This window comes from Tamandua tetradactyla, chromosome 2 (genome assembly GCF_023851605.1).
Source record: "Tamandua tetradactyla isolate mTamTet1 chromosome 2, mTamTet1.pri, whole genome shotgun sequence".
NCBI classification, from domain to species: domain Eukaryota; kingdom Metazoa; phylum Chordata; class Mammalia; order Pilosa; family Myrmecophagidae; genus Tamandua; species Tamandua tetradactyla.
In genome coordinates this window covers 89,373,539-89,396,357 of record NC_135328.1, presented here as the reverse complement: position 1 = coordinate 89,396,357, position 22,819 = coordinate 89,373,539, and the positions used below count along the sequence as shown (strand labels likewise).

The following is a 22,819-nucleotide window of genomic DNA, read 5'->3' as shown; positions in this document are numbered from 1 at the left end:
TAGATAGACAGATATACAGATGTAACTATAAATATATACATGTACATATGCATGGAGATATTCATGGACATATATATAAAATCTTTGAAAGACACATAGAAGTTCTGAGGTTTTAAAAATCTGCTTTATTTTGCTTAATTCAGTGTTCATAAACTTTTAAATACAGGATTTAAATGCATTTCTTAAGTAACTCCAGTTAATTTCCCATAAAAATAGTATTTTTATAACACACTTTGGGGAATTAAGAGTTTTTTACTTAGAAACTAGCTGAAGTAATTTAATAGTTAAGGCAAACTCTGGAATCAGAATGCCTGAACTTGAGCCAGTTTTCAAACTTAATTCTGATCAGACCTTATAAACATTCTGTACCTCAGCTTTTTTATCTATAAAATAAATACCATAATAGCATTTACCTCAGTGTTATTACAAGGGTAAAATGGCCTGAAACCTGTAAGGCACTCAGCCCAGCGTCGGTAAACCCTCAGTAACTGTTGACTGCTCACCTCCGTCACTTAGGACCTGGCTTAATGGCATCTCCTTTGTGATGCATGCTTGGAAAAAAGGCCCTGGAGGATGAGTGACGCAGACACAGTTAAAGCTTTTGACCAAAAGTGATGTATGCTTCTCCTGCTCACCTTGCATTGGCCAAAGCAAGTTATTTTTACATTTAGCTTCAGTCCTGTCATATACACATGAAAGATCCAGAATATTTGAGAATAACACTTACAATCATCACCAGGAGAGAGGCGCAGAGATGGTCTTATCGTTGTATCCCCACAATCCCTGTGAACTGTCTGTGAAGTTATACTGAATGAGAGAGACATCATGGGGGAGTGTCAGATTAGGTAGTGCCATAATCAAAATAGGAAGCAATAAAAGATTGGTGTAATTTCTAAGCCCATGAATGTCTAAAAAATGTTTTCATTGCTTTTACACATTAATGGAAGCTTAGCTAGAATCAGTACTTTTTTTTTCTATTAAAATTCTAAAAGCAGAACTCCATTATCTTCTGGCTTTCCATATCAGAGAGAAGAAATTGAAATTTGTTTGCTTACTAATTCATTATTTCTTCACTCATTCAACAAATAACGTGAGAGTTTGCTATGTTTCTAGACTCTGTGGATGAAACAATAAACAAAATAAGATTCTGCCTAGGAGGACTTAAGATTTCAGTTGGAGACACAGTCCAGTGACTAGGCAATTTAAATATAATGTGATAAGGGCTCATGATTCTGATGTTGGTTACTAAGACACTACACATTAGAGGCATCTAGTCCAGACTTGGGGAAAGTTTTCTTTTATTATGTTTTCAGCTCCATTTATTCTGTTGGTTACTTTAGGATCATCAATTTATCTGCTCACTGGATCTTTATTCTCTGCCCTTCATTAATTATACCCTTTCCCTTTGTTGATTTCATTTTTATTCTGAAATACTTTTCAAATTCATTTTCCATACCACTAATTTAATTTCAAGTTTATTATAACTTCAAATGAAGGTTTTATTCTACTATTGCATTTTTAGGCTCCTTTAAATATTTGTTTCTATTGTCCAGTTCTTGACTCTTAACTTTTCTTATTTTCTCATTTTTTCTGTTTCATAAAGTCCATGTTTTCTTTAATTTTATTAAGAATACAAAGAAACTGCTTTAAATTTATTTTATAGCAAGCATTTTCTGAAGCATGCCCTTTCTTTAGATTGTTATATTCCTTGCAGATTGTATTTTCCCACGTAGCTACAACAATATCTGATCCCACATGGTCTTCTAGAAACTTGTCACACCCCCATCCAGGGGTAGAGTCTTATTCCCTACCCCTTGAATCCTTGTGGCTTTTGATTTGCTTGTAATCATAAGAATTCAGCAGATATGATGCTGGATGGCTTCTGAGATGGGCAGCTTCCTCCTTGTTGTATGGGACATTCACTTTTGAAGCCAAAACACACAATGCAAGAAGTCCTTTACCCTGAAGCCACCATGCTATGAGGAAGCCCAGGCCACGTGCAGAAGTCACATGTATGTGCTCTGTAGGTGCTATTGTCAACAGCTCCCTTTGCAGTCCTGGCCAGTAACCAATGTAAACTGCCAGACAAGTGACTGAAGGCACCTCCCCATGATTTCTGTCCCTAGCCATTGAGTCTTCTCAGTTCAGGCCTAGGATATTATGGAGTAGAGACAAACCACTCCTATGGTTCCCCATCCCAATTCCTAACCCAGAGAATTCCATTTGGCTGCATTAAAATGCTAAGTTGGGGGGTGGGGGTGTGTGTTGATTTATTATGCAACAATATATAACAATATATATAAGAACATATTTTATTCCTCTCCAAAGCAAAATATTCTCATAAGCCCTATGTGATTGATAGGCTTGTTTCTCAGGTTACTCATTCTTAATTGAAGAAAGTTTTTTTCAATTGTTTTGTTTTACCATAAAAATGACGGGAGGATGAGTTCTACTTGAACTTAGCCAGTGTCCATCTGGGTGCCGTCACAGATTTTGAATAGAAGATGTTCAGTGATGCAGTAGCTTTACTGGAGTGGAGAGAGAGTTCCATCTATACCTCATCACAGCAGATGGACATTTTATGTATAGCATTTTCTTCTTTGTGTTTAGTGAAGCCATTGGGTTGGGGCATGTTGTATTTATATTATCCACTTAACTTTGCATTCAGTACTTAATCTGTATATGCCACTATGTGGCATACATAATACTAGGCCTAGAGGATATAACAGAGATCAAGATTGCATGGACATTGTCTTCACATAATTTAAAGGATATGTATGTAAAGGCTGGCATTAAACAAAAAACATTTAAAAATCCTACCACTGAATCTTTTATTAATAGAGAAGTAGTAAAATCCCCCCAAATAGCTGCCCTACCTAAGCCAATTTGGTAATTATAAACTTTTTGGTGAATACTGCTAGTGGTTGAGGGCTATACTATCCCCTATTCGTCAGTCTCATCATGAAGCAAGTTTCAGACTAAATTATCATCACAAGGCCAGGACCATTTGCCTGTAGCCTGGAAGAGGTCTTTCTGTCCTTGGGTCGCATGACAAAGTAAATCATTCCAAAATAATAATTCCATAAAACAATTCCAGAGAGCGTCCTTTATTGTTGGTATAGCACCCCAAATGACTTGTCATCTTTCTTGGGTTCTCAGTACTCCAGTTTTCTCATTAAATCACAGAACCACCTCTCTTTTAATCCCTTTCCTTTTTTCCTTCTCCAACTAGGGAGTGTTTTAATCCCTTTTCTCCCATATGCTTCAGGGTTTGGTTGCTGGAAGTCCTTCCTTCTCTGGAGTTGAGTAATCCATCATCCACTGCCTTGAAGGGACAGGGATGTACACTATGACCCTGAGGGCAAGGGGGAAGAGGTCCTTGGGGAGCATTTAACAAAATGACCTTTTCCATTGCAAAGATGAACCGCCTGCTATTATTTCCACAGTAATTTATGCTAAATTGTTTCTCAATTTACATTACTTAGAGTCCTAGTCCACACTCTAATCTCTCTTGATAATGGAAGGCCTGGGCACTTAAGAAATATCTCGTCTGTCGCCATTATAGTACAGGGTGCAAAAAAGATATTATTACCAAGGAAAGTAAAGGTTTTACGGAAACACTGTTTTCTCTCCCTGTTCCAAATCAATGATTGAGGAGGAATTTGGTTGGATGCTTCTGTACTTTTTTTCTGGTGACCCTGTTTCTTTTTCAAAAGAGCTTGCTTCAATTTCTTTTCCTCTCTACTATATATCAAATTCCTTCAAGTGTATTAGTTTTCTCTTAGTATTCTATATTCCAGTGCTCACTTCAGGGGGAATCCATGTGGGGGGGACAAGAAGGGTGAGGCTGAAGTGGATGACTGGATTCATGTGGCCTACTTTAAATACAAATGATTCCACTTCATGATTCAACAACTCAAAATAGAATGCATGCAAATAGACACATATATAAAACTTCCCATTAAAACTGAGTGATGGAAGTAATTTCATTTCAACTACAGTAATCTCCCAGTGACCCTACCAAAATGACCACACCGACCTCTACAATTGTTTCTTCCCCAAGTAGGGCACCCTTTGGCAGGGACATTACCCTTTGTCTGCTTAATACCTACTGGCAACACAGCCCCATATTTACTCTTTACTTGGCTGCCCATCATATGTATACTACATATTATTTTTGAGTACTTTTTCTAAATGAGAAATTTGGATGAATAATGTCCCTTCTGATCTAAAATTCTGAGGCCATATCATTTCTAAAAGCTTTTCTGGCTCTAAAACTATATGATTCTAAATCTATTTTGTACTTTAGACTATGATGTACCCCTTTTGTTTATCCCCAGAATGACTTTTAAGATCAATGCTCAATTTTTAATAATGATGGATAGGGAATAATGAATGGTGGAAAAAACAATGCTGGGATATAAAGCTAAAATGTTTTAGGGCAGTGCAATGGTGACTCAGTGACAGAATTCTCGCCTGCCATGCCAGAGACACAGGTTTGATTCCTGGAGCCTGCTTGTGCAAAAAATAAAATAAAATAAAATCATAAAATGTTTTAAAAACCAAAGAACAAAATATTTTATTATTATAACAACATAAAGAATGCAAAAAACAAACAAACAAAAAACCCACCACATTTCCTTGCTCCACCCCACGAAACAGATAAAATGAAATGGACTTTGTACATTGAGCAATCTTTCTGGGAGAGTGATTCTCTCACTGGGCAATTGCTAAAAATGCAGATTTCTAGTCTCCACATCAGATTTGAACCAGTTTCTGAACTTTGTTGGCAAGGTTTCTGAATATTTTAGGTGCTCAATAAGTAGTGGCTATTTTGATTGTTAGCAGGTAAAAATATTAAACGTATTCCTTTAAAAAAGAAAGGAACAGCAAAGGAAACCATCAGAAGGATTTTCCCTAGTCCCCAAAGGCCCTTTCAGAAACTCAGGTGTGTGAGGCATCAGATGAGGACGGAGATAAGAACAACGAAGAGAGCAGACCAGTCTTGGTAATCCGAGTGCAAAGGAGACAGGGCAAAGAACTGAGTCAAGACAATGTCAAGCTCTTGAGCCTAGGTGAGGGATAAGCAGAAGACGATTAAAATTTCAAATGAATGAATGGTGCAGGCAACAAATGTCACAAAAGGTCAAGAAGTCAGCAGAGCCATGTGGCCGACCCAGAGCAGTTGGGACAGGCCTTAGGAAAGGGACACGTGGGACCAATGTTTCACAGAAGAAACTGACAGTAATTCGTGACAGACATGATATGGGGAGAGGAAAAAAGTGAACGCAAGCTAAAAGGTAACCTTGAAATTTCAAGGCAGCATGACGGGGATGGATAGTGTCAGATTTGCAGGAGGAAAAAAATGAAGAGGAGTTGGCTAAACTTTATATTTCTTGCGGTTGAAATGTTTTTTCAAATCCACTTCAAACTCGGTGTCTCCGGCTTATTCTCTTATAAAAGGCGTTTTACACTGTAGTTTATTATTCAAAGCCAGGGGTTTAATATTGCACACAGTTGATTATTTGAAGTCAGGGCACCTCAGCTAGCTCAGAGTGCTTCTACATGCTCCGTGACATTTCCCTTTCATCCTCCTCCGCCTCTTTGACTTAATATCCACCTCCTCTCTGTGATTCACTTGGGTTTTCCAACAAATCCCACCCGATGAGCCCACAAATCTTCTCAGACTTAGTGCAAAGTCACGGAGCTGAACTAACCCCCCAATTTTTGTTTTGACTTTTGGGTTGTTCTTTCAGGTGTACAGGAAGAAAGCATCACAAGTAACAGGATTAAAAATCACATGGGAAGATGCCTGGAAGGTAGCTGGCCCTGCCACTGGGTGTCGAGAGCTGCTGACACCCACGCGAATGACAACTACAGGTCTCTGAGAGTTCCTGGGGGGAGGCACACAGCAGAAAGCTCACAGCTTGATTTGCAGATGCCTATTTGAGCTTGCAGCCTGGTATGTGTTTTGATTTGAGGACTCACCAAATTGGATGAGAAACTCATAAATAGGTGATGAATATGGAACACAAACAGCCTGTTTGTGTTGAACTGTCACCTATCCTTTGAGAGGCATGTCTTTAAGAGGTGAAATGTAGCTGAAGTTGGAAGTCAGAAATTTGCAAAAGTTTGCAGGCAATGCTATTGGGAGATCACGGGAGGAAATGGTCCTAAGAATGTAGGGGTTCCACATCTTTCATATTTAGACTTTGATTCCTCCCTTGAGAAAACTGCTATTGAAATGTAAACTTCACCTCTAAGCAGGATTTGGGGTCATGTCAAGAAGGCAGATGTGTCCTCAAGGAGGAAAGGAACTGACAGCTGGAGTATCTGACTGCGGAAGTTCCCAGCAGCGATGAGGAGGAGGTCGGCCTCACACTTGCTGCAGAGAGGCAAACTTCTCACCAGGTGCATTGTCCACGCGGCAGCAGAAATGCCTTTGATAAAATTCAAAGGGCCTTGATAATTATAATAAAAAAGAATACCAAGTCAAAAGTTCTCATGAGTATAAGACCCACCCTGGGAACATATAAAAGAAACATATTCTAAGCCCCTGTGATTTTGATTCAGAAGGTTTGGAGTGGTCCTTGGAATCTGTACTTTTAATAAGTAGCCAGGTGATTCTGAAAGAACAGGGAATTACATTTAGCAAAACACTCAATTAGGAAAGGATATAGAAGAAAGAGAGGAAAAGACTTACCTATCTTCCTCCCACAGATATTTACTGATCACTTATGTGCCAGGCACTTTCCTTCTTAATAGGACAAAATGGTATATTAGTTTCCTAGGACTGCCATACCAAATTACCACAAGCCGGGTGGCTTAAGACAACAGGAATTCATTCTTTCGCAGTTCTGGAGGCCAGAAGTCCAAATTTAAGGCATCGGCAGGGTTGGTTCCTTTGGAGTCTCTGAGGGTGAAAGTGTCCCATGCCTCTCTCCTTATTTCTGGTAGCAATCCTTGATGTTTCTTAGCTTGTTGATATATCACTGCAACCTTTGTACCTCTGTTCACGTCACCTTCTTTCTCTGTGTCACTGTTTCGATTTTTGTTTCCTATAAGGACATTGTCATTGGATTTAGGGCTTACCCTAAATCCAGTATGGTCTTACTTCAATCTTTCCTTACTTGCATCTGCAAAGACCCAGGTAGACATGAAGTTTGGTGGGACATTATTCAAAAAAAGAGTAAGCACAAATAGAACCAGCCCCGCCAGTTGGAGCTAATAGTCCAGTTAAATAAGGAAACACTCAAAGAAGTTCAACTATGAAAGTGCTTTAAAACAAAGGTGACTTTTGCAATGAGATAGTCATGGGTACTCCATCAATCAAGAACCATTTTAAATGCTCTTATTATTCATTTTCTAAATAGCATTTTATGTAGAAAGGGTGCAAAATATAAAAAGTATAAATTATGATCCCCTGCCTTCAGGAGGTTGCCAATCTACATGGAGGCAATGGGACAACTATACATGAATCAAATGTAAAATAATGCAATGTACTGCACAGTGAAGCACTAAACCATATGGTAATGAAACTTTAATAAGTGTTAAAGGAAAGACCAGATGATACTGAAAGATGGTGTGTGGTTTTCATCTGGGTGGGAAGGGGATTGTGGTAGAGGAAGGGAGTTGAATTACTCCCTGAAGTAACCCATCACCAACCCTATAGTTTCTATAAGAGAGTCACCGAGACACACACACATGCTGGACCACATGAGGGGTTGGTACTAGAACAGTCATTCTAAAGGCCTATGTGGCTGACTTTGACTCTTGCCAAGTTCTCAACTTCCGGGGTCAGTAATTTCTAAGTCTGCAGCTGTCCTTTTAGTAATACCCTCACTTTAGTCAATTGGAGAGTTTACATACTTGAACTAATTTGAGACTAGCCTTCATTGGATTTTGAGGAGGAATAAAACAGTGCTTCACATATAGTAGGAGCTTCATAATAAATGATTGCTGAATTACTTCTGTAAAACAAGTCTACTTAAGTGAAACCACGTCCTCCTCCTCCTCCTCCTCCTTCCTCTCCCCCACAGTTTCCCCCTCCCACTCTCTGTCCCCCTTCCTTTCCCCCTCACTTTCCTTCTCTCTGCCCCTTTCCCTCTGTCTGGCCCGCTCCACCCCCATCTCTTTCTCTCCTTCTCTGTTTCAGCAATAAAAATGAGAAGAAATGACTTTGAAGAATAGGAAAACTCCTGCTACGGTTATTCTCTTCTTTTTAACTACAGTTGTTCGATTTATTTTTATTCACTGACTTAATCTATCTGTTACAGAGCTCTTCACATCTCCTGGATGCTTTGCTAATACTCTCTACCCATTATCTCACAAACACTCCACAAACATTACTAGTCCCATTTTGCAGAGAGGTCTTTCTGGGATTCTAAGCCAAGTCATTCAGACCCCCAAATCCATGCAAGTTCCCTAGATCTTACTATCTGAGGAAGTGGGCAACTTTAAACCTATTTCATGGTAGTGACCATGTCTAATTTGGGTATGGTAGTTGTGCCCAAAGTGGCCACATAGACCTACCTGCTATCTCAACTCCACTGCGAGAACCCTGTTGTTTTCCTCTTATTTCCTCTTCCTTCCTTCTTTGCCACAATTAGACAGATTCCTCTTATAGCTCTTACCTTTGACTCCTGGTCTTCTTTCCCTTCTCCTAGGCCTGTCTTCTAGAGTTGTCAGCTATAACTTCCCTGGTTCAGTCCTCTTCTGATCTTCAAATGAAAACTCCTAACCCCAGGACCCCAGATTCCCGGGTGATGAATAGTGGGCCTGTCTGAATCCAGGTCACCAGGGAACATGTAAGAATTGTTTCCTTGGGAGATTTAGGTACACGAGAGGTGACCACACGTGCTGAGAACAAAGGCCCCATTTGGACTGTTGCTTTTAGAAATAACACAGTCTTGGTAATCCGTGAATTGCTTTTCACTGAGCCAGATTAATTAAAATTTTGCCTAAATGTCCCACAGCAAGTGTGCCTGTGGAGACATTTACAGAGAAATCTCTGCTTGAGAAACCAAACTAACAATTTCTCTCTTGGGCTGTTTAATGCAAGCTGCTGTTGTTATGCTAATGTAACCCCTGTTCATTCTGAGATGACTTTTTAGAATACTGGGATGCATGGGAGCAGAATCCTATAGACCAATTAATAATATTTCCTGGAGTATAGAAACCATCATTCTATTTGGCAACTAACCAACCTTAAAATATTTGATAGACTGAAGAGTGGGAGAAAGACTTTTGTTGAAAAAAAAATGCATCACTCAAGTATCAGTAGTTACCAACCAAACATATAGGGAAATTAATTCTTCTTCAAGAAAATTATGAAGCCAGCATGTCTCCTTAACTATCCATGAAAAAAGAATCCCTGACTTGCTGATTCCAGAATCCTCATCTACTCAACAACAAGAATATCCCTATTATGTGGGGTACATGCAGGGTCATTTTCCAGTTTCATTGGACCTAGAACCCCATCTTCTCAAACACATTTAAATACACTCACATCCTCATATATATATATGTGTGTATATATATATACACACACATATATGTATATGTATATATTATATATATAATGTATATACACATATACTTTTGGGGTAAAGATTTTGGAAGTTTTAATTTCAAAAACAGTTGGCTACAGGTTCCTCATTTAACTTATCATTAACTATAATTTCTCAGAAATCATTATACATTCTCTGGAATGCTTGCAAATTGTTTTCAAACATAAAACATGATAATAAAAGAAGTTGATACAATGTTTCATTTTGTAGACATGTAAATAAACATCTAAGAATGTTGATTTGGCAATTTTGTTTTTGTATTTGGAGCCCACATTTTCTCTTTCAGGATTTAACTATTTTATTAAGGCTTTGATGAAGTCCTACCCTCAAGAATTGTGTCTCCTGAATGCAATGGACAGAATGGCCTGGGATGGGTAGCGTGATGATTCTAGCTGTTACGATTTTCTACTAAATGATCTTGCTCTTATTTTATGTCTTCTAAATAACCCTCTGATGATAAACAGACAACTCAGTAACTTTGCTGTGCAAAGAAAATGTGCTGAGCAACCAAGTCCAATATTATGAGTAATATGTGTGTGCGTGTGTGTGTGTGTGTGTGTGTGTGTGTGTGTGTGTGTGCTGGTTTGAATTATTATCTGCCCCAGAAAGCCATGTTCTTTTAATCCAATCTGTGGGTACAGACCTATTGTGGGTGGGGCCTCTTGATTAGGTTGTTTCCATGGAGATGTGACCCACACACTTCAAGGCAGGTCTTAATACTTTTACTGGGGTTTCCTATAAAGAGAATAAAAGGCAGAAAACAGAGAGCTCAGAGCCAACAGAGAGCAGAGAGATGAAACCTAGAAAACAGATATTTGGTGATACAGAAGGAAAACACCCCAGGAGACACTAGAAGCTGAGAGAGCCACTTGAACCCAGAGGCCAGGAGAGAAGGACAGCAGATGTTACCATGTACCTTCCTATGTGAGAGAGGATCCTGGGTGCCACCTGCCTTTCCCTTGAGAAGGTATCCTCTTGTTGGTGCCTTAATTTGGACATTTTCATGGCCTTACAATTATAACTTGTGACCTAATAAATTCCTTTTTTAAAAGCCAATCCATTTTTTGTGTATTGCATTCTGGCAGCTTTAGCAAACCAAAAGAGTGTATATATAAATAATTATTATATAGAAAATCTATTGAATGGATACTATGGGTTAAGCACAACTGTATTCTTTATACACATTATTTTTCTCCCTCTACTATATATATATCTTTGTGCTTTATAAAAACAATTGATAAAGGGGTGTATAGATTGAGTCATGTCTCCAAAAAAGACACATTGAAGTCCTAACTCCCGGTCCTATTTGGAAATATGATCTTTAAAGATGTTATTTGTTAAGATAAGGCTGTCCTGGATTAGAGGGGTCTCTAATCCAATATGACTGGTGTCCTTATAAGAACAGAGGAAATTGAGCACAGAGAGACAGAGGGAAGAATGCTTTATAACAACTGAGGCAGAGAGTGCCATGGATGGCCAGCAAGACATTGCCAGAAACCAGGAGAGAGGCATGGGACAGATTCTTCTCTACATATTTCAGATGAAGTAAGCCCCTGAGGACACCTTGATTTTGAACGTCTAGTCTTCAGGACTGTGGAGCAATAAATTTCTGTTGTTTGAAGCCATGCAGTTTTGGGTATTTTTTTTATAGCAGCCCTAGGGAAAATTAGACAAGGGGTAAAAATAAGAAAGGACGAAAGAGCTGAAGATTAGAGAGACAGAAGATGGTAGAACCCAGTGGCTCAGCAGTGGTTCCATCCCAGTTTCTCCTCAAGTTAATGGCTGTACAACCTTGGGTAAGTTATTTAGCATCTCTCAACCCTGGTTTCATCATCACAATGTAGAAATAAAACCACTATGCACTTATAATTTTTGTGAAAACTTAAAGGACCCAATGTACTTAGGGCAGGACATGGATAAGTAACAAAATACTTAATAAACGATAATCGTTATGAAATCTACTTGAAAATTCAGCCTGAATTTAGGATTCCTTTGGGACTTAGTACACTACCCTGAGTGACACTCCTGGGACCAATTTCTTTGGTTCAAAAGAAATCAAAACATTTGTCCAGGATGTTATTCTGTAACACAATCTATGAAAAGAAAATTGTGACAAGTTTAGGATTTGGCAGAATCTTTTGATTTGTCCAGGACTCAGATATGTCATTTTGTTTTGTTGCTTTGAAGTTAAAACATTTTAAGGCATTTTTCTTACTCTTTTGAAAATACAAAACATTAAACAAAGGAGGGAAAGCATCTTCCAAGGTTTGGGCATCTTAGAGGTTGCAGAACCTTTAAAGCTTCTAAATTGTGGGCCAGCTGCTCTCCCATCTCCCAATTCAGAACAGATCTGCAGCCCAGAATTTAGGACATTACTTTCATGTCCTTCATTAAAGGATTTTTGCATGATAGCAACTCCAGCTTCATTTCTCTTCTTTCTCTTTTGGCCAGTGTCTTATCTGGCAGCATTATCAGTTAAATATTCATTGGTCAAATTAGAATTCAGCCAAATGCCTTCCTATTTAAAATGGCTGGGTGAATAGAGCGATCATTTGTCAATGTCCCTTACTGGATTGTTAGTGAGACAGACTTGCACACATTATTTGAGACAGAAAATGAATAGTTTCAGTTGCTATAGTTACAGATAGGGTATGGGGTGTTGGTTACAAGTTTTCTTTGTTTTTAGACTCCAGGCCTGCACACATGGCATACATCTACATATGCAAGCACATATGTGCTCGTGTGCTGAAGTCCTAGATATTCTAGAAAGAACCACTTTCAAATATTCTTTCCCGTCTTTTCCATTAATCCCCTTAGCATTGTTAAATTATTTTTCACTATTTTTCTTCAGAAATTATGATTTCATATATATTTCACGAAAAGTATATCACATCTATTGCCATGGCTACTACCCTCCAGTGGTCTGAGAATGATCAGATTTTTGCCTTACTTGAACATTCACTTCTCAATATCACAGTTTCTTTCCTTATTCTCACAGAGTATCAGTTTAAATATAAAAATGACCTAGCAAAAAAAAAAAGTAACCTTGAAAAAGGAGAATAGTCTAGCAATTTATTTTTTGTGTACTAATCAGGGTTCTTAATTGCAAGCACCAGAAACCATATCTGACAGATTAAGGAGAAAAGAGCTTTATTAAAAATATAATGAGTAGCTTACTCAGACACATTAGGAGGGCCAAAAAATCAGGCTCCATCCTAAACTTCTAGGAACAACACCCTCAATCACTCCACACAATTGCTCTGATGTAAACCCTTCCTCCACCAAGCTCTAGATACATAGTTTGTATCTCTTTCTCTTGAGCACCAGGAACTCAACTGTATGGCAGCCACCACTGTCTCCCACTCCAGTGCTGGAAATTCTGCATAAGACTGCTCGTCTTGTAGCCCAGCTGGTTACAGCTAGTACCATCTTTACCAGAAAATGTGTTCTGCCCATTATGTTGATTGTTTCCAATGTGAGGTCTCCTGTGGGTGTGTCTGATTGCAGGACCTGGAGTGCATTACTGCTCCTCAGCTGAGAAGAGGCTAGGAAACAAGTGGTTTGCCTTTCACCAGGAAGAGAGGTAGTACTAATTTTTTTTTAAATCCTCAACAAAGTGTAGGAGTTCAAAAGAGGCTAGAAAGCTGGAAAAATGATAAATGACATCACTATAAATATGATTTGATGTGTATATGACAGCCCTCAGTTAAATCAAGCAGTTAATTCAAACAAGAAAGGGCATCTAGAAACTTGTATCTAGGACCAAGACTTCTCCATGCTTCCTGTGTCCATCCTCTCCTACCTCCTCAAGAGCATTGCTCCAAAAGTACATGGGAACTTTATCCTTTCTGCTGAGCTATTTTCATCAGCATACAAGAATGCTGTTCTTTCTTTCATCTTTAAAAATAAACAAATACCTTTCTATCTTACCTCCACTTCTCCTCCAGCTACTGCCCTCCAGTTAATGCCCTGCTATGCTGCAGTGTGATGGATTGAATCCTATCTTCTAGAAAGACAGGCCCAAGTCCTAAAGCCCCTTCTGTGGATGTGAACTAATTTGTTGATGGATCTTCAAAAATCCTACTAAGATGAGGCCAAAATGAATCACGGTGGGCCTTAATTTAATATGACTGGAATCCTTATAAGGAGAGGGAATTTGGGCACAGGAAAGGAAGAATTAGGATGGAAGATAGAAGGAAACAGATAACCATGTGACAGAGACAGGGATTGAGTTATGGATTGCCAGCAAGTCACACCAGAACAGACTTCGGGGAAATCGTGATCTTGCTGACACCATGATTTTGGGTTTCTCGCCAAACTGTGAGAAAAATCAATTGCTGTATTTTAAGCCAACGAGTCTGTGGTGTTTGTTATAGTGGCCCTGGCAAACTAAGACATATTTGTGGCATCAAACTCCCAGAATTCTCAATATTTGTAGTTGCCAATTTATCTCCTCTAATTTACTCTTTAATTCACTTCAATCATACTTTGGCCTCTACTATTCTACTGAAATTCCTCCAGTTGAGTCCACTGATGACTCACATTGCCAACTGCAATTAGCATATTGACCAATAATCGTCAATTCCAATTATACTAGTACTACCAGAAGCATTTGACAAACCACTCTTTCCTCCTTGAATGCCATATTAATTTGGCTTCCAGGTAATCATATTTTTCTGGTTTTCTCCTACCTTATTGGTCACTCTTCAGTCTCCCTTGCCCTTTCCTTTCAAAATTCTAATGTAAAATCATTGGACTTACTAGGGCTTCTCTTCTCATCTACATGCTTTCTTATACAGATTTATAGGCTGTATTCTTATAAATACCCTTATACACTGAAGTCTCATAAATTTGTAGCTCCAGGTTGCCTTCTTTTCTGAAGAGTGGATTCACATTACAGTGATCCCATGATATTTCTCTCAGTAGTGTAATAGTTGTGCAAATGTAATTGTCCAAAAATGAACTCTTAATTACAAAATTCAAATCTCCCCTTTCTGTACTTAAAAAAATGCTGCTAATTGCTCAGGTTAGAAACTTCAAAGTCATTCTTGACTCTTCTCTTTTTCTCATGCTTTATAACTAATCCATTATCAATACCTGTTGGCACTACCATCAATAGAAACCTAGAATCTAATCTTTTCTCCTCATCTCTACTGCAACCACCTAGTTCAAGATACTCACATTGATCAATCTTTTAACTCATCCTTCTGCTTCCATCCCTGTCCCCTGTGCTGTATATTTTCAAGCAGCACTAAGTCATCTTTTGAAAATGTAATGATTTTATCACTACTCAAAATTCTCATCACAATTAGAATAACACCAGTGACTTTACTTTTGGTGATAAACCCTAGATGATCTTTCTCCTGCCCCTCTCAGACCTCATCTACTAACATTTGCCCTCCCATACTCACTTGCCTCTAGTCATATAACATATAAGAAAAAAATGATAAACAAAAATAGGTAATAATTAAGATATAATGAAGTAGTCTAATATTAATGACTTAAACCTAGGATTTGGTGAGTGCCTCTGACTGGAAATCAAGGTGTGGGGATTGAAGGAGGCTATCAAAGAGAGACTGACATTTGAACTATGTTTTGAGAATGGGTAGAGTGTTGAAAAGCAGAGATGGAAAGTTGGAAGGCATGATTGAGGATGTTAATTAATCTAGAAGAAACTAAGCACCTACTATGTTTTAGGGACTACAGAGCACAAAAAACTGAGTACAGATGGGAAACCCTGAATACAGCTTAGCTAAATGTTTTAGAGGGTCCCTAAGTTAGTGGACTGTGGAACACGAGGGTCCTTATTGCAGACAGACTGTCTGGGCTAGCCAATGCCAGTGCATAGCTCCTCTTTTATTCTCTTTCTTTCACTTCTCTCCTACACATCTCACCTCAGTACTTTATAAATTAAGTTCATTTTTTTTTTAGAAATCATATTAATAAATATATACCCTGTATGTGCCAAGTACAATGTAGGCCCTGGGATACAAAAAAAATTAGGATTATTAAGAAAGAAACCAACTTTCCATTATCTCAGTCTGATTGCTTATTTAAGGATAAAAGACTTACAATAATTACAGGAATATAGAATGCCGGAGGAAGGATTTATTTTGGGTAGAATAAAGTTGTCCTAGCACTGCTTGCCCTCTGCAAGCGCTTGCCCACCACACCACCCTCCAAATGTCCAAACTATGATTGTTTAGTGCCTGATTTTGATCATTTCTCATTCTCCCTACTTCATCATCATTGCAAGTGTTTTCTTCATGGGAAACATGAAAGAATTCATTCCAAAAGGTTTTTTAGGCACAGAGGATGTTCGAAATCATGGAAATAAATCATAAGGGAATGGACTGTAGGATCTCAACTATTAAACCAGAATTGGTTAGTACATGCCATTCCATAAACACATCCAGAAAGAGAGACAGACAGACAGACTTTGGTATGTCTGCCAAAATTACAACAGTGTTTACTCAGTTTTTAAGGAATCAGTACATACTTGCCTGCCTATTGTAACCATACTTAAACTTTATAAAAATATTCTGAAGAACATGAGATATAGAAGATGAAGCTTATTACATTTGTTTAGCTGCAGTTTTTATATGGGCAAGCCAAACTAATTTTTCAGCCACACTGATTACAAAAATGATGCTCAAACTACGATTTGCCCCCAAGTAACCTACCCAGAGAGAAGATAACAAAGCAGCTGAGCATGAATGTCAGTGATGGTTATGTGATTCTAGTGCCCTCCCAGCTACTCAGTTTTCTCAGGTATTCACCCAAGTCACACCTTCAGTATATAAAAGCGGGGAAAGAAGGAGAGAGCTTGGATCCCCGGTGATCAGGGATTCCTTGCTGTGTGCAAGGTGGTGAGTGGGGGAGAAACTGGGAGAAGACATGGGGAGAACTGCAGGGAGCCGTACTGTCCAGATCATCTGGGGGTGCAGGGGGAGTCTCCCAGAGGTCCAGTCTGACTCCCTGACTCTTCTTTCACGGCAGCCTGATTGAGGAGTGGTAAGGCTGGCATAGGTATTACTTCCTTTCTATGAATCAAGAGGCAGATCTTTTCAGGGGTCAGAAGGAATATTTTCTGCATCACTTAAGTAAAAGAAACCGTTTGCCAGTGATAGCATTGACCAAAAACATTCTTATAAATTCTTTCTGAACTTCACATTCCAATCCTGAGGTGTGTGGAGAGAAAGGGGAAATCGACAGTATTCAGTTTGTCCTGCCGCATTCATATGAGACACCTATTACCTAGGACTCCAGGTAGAAGAGAGTCAATTGCTTGTTTGCACTGGTCAGGAAATACCAAATTAATATGAGACTATTCATTCTTTGGATTTCAAAGAAATTTTCCCATGCACAGATACAGGAAATAAAGAATGGTATCAACACAAATCATATCAGGGAATATTTTCTCAAATTACATGGGGAGAATCACAATAATCCCTCTTTACATGGAAATTCTTGTTCTCTCCCTTTGCCATCCCTGTTGTATCTCTGTAGCTTCATCTAATTCTGGATTAGGAAATTGTAGCAAGTATCAGAAGGGAGACAAGCCGCCTTATCCCCCTGTGCCCATAATGGAAGACAAAAACACCTGTGCTCCTAGTCCCCAGTGGGAAGCTCTCTTGATAAATGCCAAATGAAGTGATCTTTCCTTTCCCAGGGAGGGGCAGATATTATGAACCTGCTTCTGTGATCATTAATACTTAACAAGACCTTTTCTCCCTTTACCAAGGACAGCCCTGGGGACCATTCACAAGGCTTGGTAACAGAGGATGAAATTAACCTTTTGTAAAAAAGTTCATGGCGCTATTAGAAAATTCATTACACAGGGACCGGCCACAGAAGGGCTCTCTGTGATCTCTTTGACAAACAAGATGACTTAATTCAACATTCAAGCTTCCATATATCTTTTCACATTTGTAGTTGAGTTGAGCTGGCTTCTGTCCTAATTGACCCCTGGACAGAAATACCTCCCCAAACTTGTCTGTATTGTCCAGTCTCAAGGTACAAACCAGTTTCAGAGGCACTGGCTGATTCTTAGGTCAAGCTTTTGGTACTGAGGGAGATTCAGAGATGGACAAGAGTCCCATTGTTCTCCCATGCCAGCTTTCATGATAGGACCAGCATGGTAAATGTACTTATCCCTTCCCTTAAATATATGAACCATGCATTCCCATGGGAATGTACAATAACATGGAGGAAGGCATGCTGGTTTGAATCTGTTATGTAGCCCAGAAACCTGAGACCACCCAGAGACCTGCTGCAGGTGGGACCTTTTCGTTAGGTTGTTTCCATGAAGATTTGACCCAGCCAATTCAAGTTGGATCTTAACCCCCTCGTTAGAGTCCTTTATGGGAGATAAAAGATAGACGAAACTGAGAGAGAGCTCAGAGAAAGGGAACACTCAGGAGAAGCAAGAAGGACCTACAAGAACTGAGTCATCCTGAAACCAGAACCCAGGGGAGAAGGACCAGCAAAGGTCATCATGTGCCTTCCCATGTGACAGAGGAAGCCTGGATGCCAGCAGCCTTTCCTCAGAGAAGGTATCGTCCCCTTGACACCTTAACTTTGACATTTTCATGGACTTAGAACTGTAAACTTATAACTCAATAAGCCCCCATTGAAAAAAGCCAAACCATTTCTAGTATATTGCATTCCAGTGTTAGCAAATCCAAACAGAAGGGTGAATTTCCCTCAATTTCATTTTAGAACTTCTGTTACTGGTATGACAAATAAATTCCTTTTCCAATTAGTTAATTCAGGACCTCAATCAGGATAAAAAAAAAAAAAGACAACTAGCAGATATTAAACATCTATCTTGTATTGGAGTTTCATTAAGATATTTTATTGAATGCACTGTAATACAATGAGGTGCTTATCATCATTCCCATCTTACAAAAGAAAGAACTGACAGTCTCGGAGAAGTTAAATGACTTGTTAAAGCTCATATCTTAGCAAATTAGAGGTGTTAAGAGTCAGAGATATATTTAAGAGCCCTGCTGACCAATTGTTCTCGATTTTTAATAGGTGTGGAGTGGAACTTCAAAGATATTTAGTGCAAGTAGAAGCTCCTATTTCTTTAGGAAGAAAAGGTTCACAAGAATTTGGCTGTTCTCAACAAGGCTGAAAATTTGACTTGATGTGCCTAGAAATGAATCCTACTCTACCAAGCAAGCCTCAAATCTCCCAATAGATTATTTGTTTTTGAGAGAAACATAAATCTCTACTCCAATGATATGTATAATTAACAGAAGTTAGACCTTCCCTTGTTTTTTGCTTAATTTCTATTTTTATCAAAGTAATACATGTGCCAGGTTTAACAGTCAAATACTACAAGTCTTAAAACAAAAACAGCACCTCCTGTCTCAATCCTCATTGCCCAGTCCTACTCTCCAGAGGAGCCACTTTTGACTCTTAGCTTCTGTGCTATTTACCTTCATATTGCACAGCATGATTTGCTGTTGTTTTTATTTTAGATATTATCTATTGAGTTTTATGTGGGCAAAAATTTAGATTTCTTATGCCTCATGCTCATACATACACATGCCCGTGCACACATTTCCACTCCCTCTAATTTTATATATTCATTATTGAGAAGTACAATGTCCCCTGTTCTGGGCATTGCAGAGATAACAATTGTTGCCAAATCAAACCAAGTTTTTTCTGGCCTCATGGGGCTTATATTTTAGTGAGGAAGACAAAAATAAATACATAGATATATGGATCACGTAGATAAAAGCTATTGGTGAAGGAAAAGCAGGGTAAGAGGATACAGAAGGAGGGGAAGAAGAGATGGTTTAAATAAGAACTTTTTGTTTAAATAAAAATTCAGCATTTACATCCTTTCGGCTATATAGATTTATTTTATACTGAGACACGTGTTGTGATCATATACCATTTCTTATAAATGTTTATTTTCCCTGGAATTAGCTATTGCTTTGGCAAGAGGGTTGGGTGGGGTGTTTGCCTCTATCACTAAACCATCTGCAGACTCTCTTCTAGGGTGTAAAATGCCTCTTAACAGGGTTCGAACAAGGCAGAAAACCTACCAGTCCCACATCCTGCCAGGCAGCCTCTGCCTACTGCTTGTTCCAGAGCTGTCCCTGAGAAATTCCTGTCAGATCCCCTCTTTCTCGATCCTTTCTTTGGATGGAAGTATCTACTTCATCAGTTTCCTGAGAAAGAGTGCATGGGGGGTAAACTTTTTTTAAACCTTTTGCTTGAAAACGTCTTTATTCTTCCTTCACACTCGAATTTTAATTTTTCTGGTTGGAGCATCTTGAATAGAAAAATATTTTCCCTTAGAATTTTTAAAACATTGCTCTATCTTCCAGCTTCCAGTGTTGCGCTTGAAAAGTCAAATGCCATTTGGAATGTTTAATTCTTTCCATGCAAACTGCTTGTTTATGCGAACTTCTGAGATGATTTCTTTATCTCTGGTTCTGCAGTGCTATAACCGGGTGTCTTGCTGTAGCTATGTCTTCTCACAGGTGCTAAGTACTCAAAACCTGAGGTTTATGCCCTTGGATTCTATAACTTTTCTTGTATAATTTCTATGATAAAATTCCCCCCTTTTTCTGTTCTCATTCTTGAAGGTCTATTAGTCAAGACACAGGACCTCCTGGGTTGATTCTCTAAACTCTTTCTGGTCTGTTGCCTCTTCTTTTTTCTGTTTTTCTTCTTCTTTGTCTCTTTTCATAGGAAATTTCCTTGACTTTACACTTCAGCTCTTGTGCTGAATTTTTTCCACCTTTTTAAGTTAAATTTCTCAATTGTACAGCAAAGTTGAAAGAATTTACAGTAAGCACCCTTTGATTTGAATTTTAAATGTCTAATATCATATTTTTAATGTTCAATATCTTTTCATTGTTTTCTAAATACTTCCATATATAGCACCCTGGTACTTTTTCATGAATGCAACCTTTTTGTTCTTATCTCTCTAAGGATTTTTGCTTGTTTGTTTTCTTTTTTAATTTCCTTTGATTCTCTGTCTCCTAAAGATTCCTTATGTTCTTCTGCCAATTTTCGTCTTTAGTGTTAGGCGCTTTCTTTAAATGTCTGGTGATCCTTGGCTATCTGTTTATACTAAGAGGAACAGAATGGCTGCCTCAGCATCTCCCCCTTATATTGGAAACCATCCAAAAGCAACAAAAAGAATATTGAAAACTATTTTTTTGGTAAAACTAAGGGACAGACCCCAAAATATTTTCAGAGAGAGTCAAAAGTACCTGAGATCACAATGAAGCACTAAGTGAGAAAAGCTTTCAGTGGAAAGAGAGCCCAGCAAACGCAGATGGCAGAAACTTCTCACCAAAACATCTCTCCTGAGTAGAATGTGCTGAGGGACAAAAACTGTATTTCTTGACTTCTACGGTTGGTGCAGAAGTTGGAATGAGTGAGGTAAGATCAGAAGTCCCCCATCCCACCTTCTTTTTCTTTTCTCCGAGGGACTGAGAAGACAGGGCTACTTGAGGTGTATCCAATGTGAGGGCATCAGCCTATTTTTGTGATAATAGAGTAATTGGGAGCCATTGTGCTGGAAACACCTGCCAGCCTGGGAAGCTGCCTTAGTCCTTCCTTTCCAAGTTACTACTCCAGGAAAACCAACACATTCAGAGATGAATATATATCCAAATGAATCGAAACAACTGATTCATCTATCTATCCAGACACACCCACAAACAAAAAGTTACTATAAGAAAAAAAAAAACAAAGAAAAGCAAAGCAAAATTTATTAACAGATGAAAACCATTCTTCCGAGAAAGGTTGCCACAGAGAAGCTGAGAACACTAACCATCCTGGACTAGCGTGAGTTAAGCTGCCCTTGCTACCACTGTTTTGTGGCACCAAACTTTCCTTCAGGTGAGCTGTCCCTAAGACTAAATTGGGGAATGACGCATGGAATATCAAACAACTCTTTTGGTCACAGATTTAAAGCCAAGACCTCCAGTCAGCTTATCAATACCAAAACATTTGCATTTTGACCTCCACCTATCACTTTCTTAGCTCTTTCTCAAAGGCTCTGGAGGGGAAGAAAGGTTGTTATTTATTGGGCCCTTTAAATCTCAATGTACATAATTCAATGAGAAAGACGACCCAATAAGAACTAAGGTGCAATGTAACAATCCTGGTGGATGAACCAGTGAGGAATAATCTTGCTCCTTATGATAAGACCCACCTGGTTAAGGAGCAGCTCTGTGTAGGCTGTTTAACAGAGTGAGCTGGCGAGACCCACTGTGGCCGTCCACCTCCCACAGGATAGGCAATTAAAGTGGGGGCAGAGCAGGTTGGGTAACAACCTCAGCCACCTAGTCTCTGAAACGGATCACGTGGCCCATAGACCCCTCTGCTCTAAGAGCAACGGATAGAGTCGCGGAACCGTGGGCGCTGGGTGTCCCTCCCCCTCCTTCAGCTGAACCCAAATGCGCATGCGCCTTTCCTTTTTAAAAGCCCTACCCTGACAGGGCAATTCGATTGGCCCATGTGCCTGGGGTTAGGATTGGGGCGAGAGGCATTTAGTACTGGATTTCCCGCTAGTCGTAATGCTCAGGCACCAGTAAAGCAGAAGCAACGGGGAAAAAGATTTTGGAAAGAATTTGATATTTAAAGAAGAAGAGGATCAACATCATCTTTGTGGGTGGGGAAAGCGTGACACGAGTTGTTAAATTTGCTGTTGTCTTGAATATTTTGAATTAAATCTTCTCTTTTTAGTGCTTGTGCCTTTGAAGAGCTTAATCCAAGTAGCCTGTGTATTCCCCGGTCCTTAATTTCTCTAGCTAAACCAACGGCCAAGTTTAAGAGCTTCACAGTTCTGTTTCTGATAATAATTGGGGGGGGGGGGGGACTAGGATTTACAAATGCCAGACCCATGTGAGAGACTTAGTGTGAGTCAGCATTCCGACATCAAGACATCAGTTTCTGAGTGGGAGCCCGAGAGCCAGGCGCTGAACCACTGGTGATAACACTAAGACGAAACCCCCTGCAGACTTTCCAGTCTTGATGCATAGTTTCCACCCTAACAGGACCTCTGTATTGTACAGTCCTAGGGAAAACCATTTCCAAAGTAGGCTCAGAAAGAGTCTGTGGAGACCAAGCCCGTGACTGGGGTTCCCAGGGAAGTGTGGGGGTGAGCAATTTCAATCCTGTTATAGGCAGGTGGAAATGGTATTTCAGCTACAGCAAGATTTTATTTTTTTAGCGAAAAGAAAACTGGACTAGGAACTAAGAACTGTTTTAAC

General features: G+C 39.2%; 1 long non-coding RNA gene across 5 annotated transcripts in view; it reads right to left on the bottom strand.

Annotated features, from left to right (window-relative positions):
* The window catches only part of LOC143673550 (uncharacterized), a 237,028-nt gene extending 215,051 nt beyond the window's left edge, over positions 1 to 21,977 (bottom strand). For all 5 annotated transcript variants that reach the window (XR_013170441.1, XR_013170440.1, XR_013170442.1 and 2 more), the window contains exons 1-2: positions 21,760 to 21,977; positions 728 to 807 (exon numbers count right to left, since the gene is read on the bottom strand). This is a non-coding gene — a long non-coding RNA (uncharacterized LOC143673550). The remainder of the gene's footprint in view (positions 1 to 727; positions 808 to 21,759) is intronic.
* Between the last annotated feature and the right edge of the window lie 842 nt (positions 21,978 to 22,819).